At 60.7% G+C, this 2,402-nt stretch overlaps 2 non-coding genes and 1 pseudogene across 2 annotated transcripts in view; all 3 read left to right on the top strand.

Annotated features, from left to right (window-relative positions):
• The window catches only part of LOC146142846 (small subunit ribosomal RNA), a 1,811-nt gene extending 934 nt beyond the window's left edge, over positions 1-877 (top strand). Inside the window, exon 1 of the ribosomal RNA XR_014500213.1 lies at positions 1-877. This exon is cut by the window's left edge and continues 934 nt beyond it. This is a non-coding gene — a ribosomal RNA (small subunit ribosomal RNA).
• A 247-nt stretch (positions 878-1,124) lies between these two features.
• Positions 1,125-1,278, top strand: LOC146142847 (5.8S ribosomal RNA). The gene has a single exon (XR_014500383.1). It is a non-coding gene; the product is annotated as a 5.8S ribosomal RNA (ribosomal RNA).
• A 248-nt stretch (positions 1,279-1,526) lies between these two features.
• LOC146142848 (large subunit ribosomal RNA) overlaps positions 1,527-2,402 on the top strand; it is a 1,749-nt pseudogene continuing 873 nt past the window's right edge.

Here is a 2,402-nt window from a genome sequence, read left to right on the forward strand (position 1 = left end):
GAACGACTGCGAAAGCATTTGCCAAGAATGTTTTCTTTAATCAAGAGCGAAAGTCAGAGGTTCGAAGACGATCAGATACCGTCCTAGTTCTGACTATAAACGATGCCAACTAGCGATCGGGGGGCGTTAGTTTTACGACCTCTCCGGCAGCTTGCGGGAAACCAAAGTCTTTGGGTTCCGGGGGAAGTATGGTTGCAAAGCTGAAACTTAAAGGAATTGACGGAAGGGCACCACCAGGAGTGGAGCCTGCGGCTTAATTTGACTCAACACGGGAAATCTCACCCGGCCCGGACACAGTGAGGATTGACAGATTGAGAGCTCTTTCTTGATTCTGTGGGTGGTGGTGCATGGCCGTTCTTAGTTGGTGGAGCGATTTGTCTGGTTAATTCCGATAACGAACGAGACTCTGGCTTGCTAACTAGTTACGCGACCCAATCGGTCGGCGTCTAACTTCTTAGAGGGACTAGTGGCGTTTAGCCACACGAGATTGAGCAATAACAGGTCTGTGATGCCCTTAGATGTTCGGGGCCGCACGCGCGCTACACTGACCGGATCAGCATGTGCTCGCCTTGGCCGACAGGTCTGGGTAACCCGCTGAACCCCGGTCGTGCTAGGGATAGGGAATTGCAATTATTTCCCTTGAACGAGGAATTCCCAGTAAGCGCGAGTCATTAGCTCGCGTTGATTACGTCCCTGCCCTTTGTACACACCGCCCGTCGCTACTACCGATTGAATGGTTTAGTGAGGTCCTCCGATTGGACCTGGCGCGGCCGGCAACGGTCGAGCCGGCGTCCGAGAAGACGATCTAACTTGATCATTTAGAGGAAGTAAAAGTCGTAACAAGGTTTCCGTAGGTGAACCTGCGGAAGGATCATTAACGGTCTCGCAAACGCTTCGGCGAACGCGAAACTCGGACAAGCGAGAGAAAAAGTCTTTGCTACCCGGCGCCCGACCCGCGAGGAGCGGCGCGCCGGCCGGCGATTCGGTCACCCGGTAATGTTTGCGCGTCGAGTGCCGCGGTGCCGCGCGCTCCGGCTTCAAGCGTCGGCCTGGCCGACCGCTCGGCGCGGTCTATTTTGTCACCCTATAGTGCGAGGCACTGTGCGAGCGAAACAATCGTGGATGGCTCTTGGCGGTGGATCACTCGGCTCGTGAGTCGATGAAGGACGCAGCTAGCTGCGTGAATTAGTGTGAATTGCAGGACACATTGAGCATCGACGTTCTGAACGCAAATTGCGGCCTCGGGTCAATCCCGGGGCCGCGCCCGCCTCAGGGTCGCGTTGCAAACGTTCCGCGCGGGGATTTCTCCGCGCGGCTGCTGCGGCGTCGGACGCGCGAGCGCCCGTCCCGCTCAAGACAGCACGGCACGATGCGCGACGATCGCGACCAGAATCCCGCGCGGCGGCGGCGAGTCGACCTCGAAGAGGCCAACGGCTGGCGGCTCAAGGGCGGGAATCGAGGTGCGCGGCGGCGCGCGGCGCCGACGGCGAGCGCGGAACGGGAAGAATAGTCCCGGTCCTTACTTTCGGCCTGAGGTCGGACGAGGCTACCCGCTGAATTTAAGCATATTACTAAGCGGAGGAAAAGAAACTAACGAGGATTCCCTCAGTAACGGCGAGTGAAGCGGGATGTGCCCATCGCCGAATCCGCGCGCTTTTGGAGTGCGCGGAATTGTGGCGTACGGAATTCGTCACGGCGCGCTTCGCCGGTCGCCCGCGTCCTTCTGATCGAGGCCTTTTCCCAGAGCGGGTGTCAGGCCCATGGCGGCGACAGGCGGGCGCGCTACGGCGTCTTCCCAGAGTCGGGTTGTTTGGGAATGCAGCCCAAAGCGGGTGGTAAACTCCATCTAAGGCTAAATACGGTCACGAGACCGATAGCGAACAAGTACCGTGAGGGAAAGTTGAAAAGCACTTTGAAGAGAGAGTTAAAGAGTACGTGAAACCGTCGAGAGGCAAACGGGAGGGCCTGTCGGGTCGCCCGGTCGCTTTCAGCCGGCCCCCTGTCGGCGACGTTGTCGTGCGGACCCTCACGGGCCGCCGGCGGCGCCGCCCGATCGGGGACCAGCGCACTAGCGCCGGGCGAAGGCCGCGACCGTCTGGACGGCGGCGAGAAGGCCGCGCGCAAGGTAACCCGGCCTCGGTCGGGTACTATAGGCGCGCGTGTCCGTCGGCCCGCCGTTCGGGCGAGGAGAGATCGCCGCGTCTGCCCTTCGGGGCCGAGCGCCCGGTGCCGGCTGGGGCGTCGTGGGTCGGGGACTGTTCTCAGTGCCCAGCCTCTTCGTCTCGGTCGCGCTTCCGGTGTCGTTTCGCGAGGCGCACGGGGTCCGCGGCTGAAGTCAGCCACCTTCCCGACCCGTCTTGAAACACGGACCAAGGAGTCTAACGTGAGCGCGAGCCACGGGG

The sequence above is a fragment of the Ascidiella aspersa genome, chromosome 5 (genome assembly GCF_963924565.1).
Source record: "Ascidiella aspersa chromosome 5, kaAscAspe10.2, whole genome shotgun sequence".
In the NCBI taxonomy this organism is placed as follows: domain Eukaryota; kingdom Metazoa; phylum Chordata; class Ascidiacea; order Phlebobranchia; family Ascidiidae; genus Ascidiella; species Ascidiella aspersa.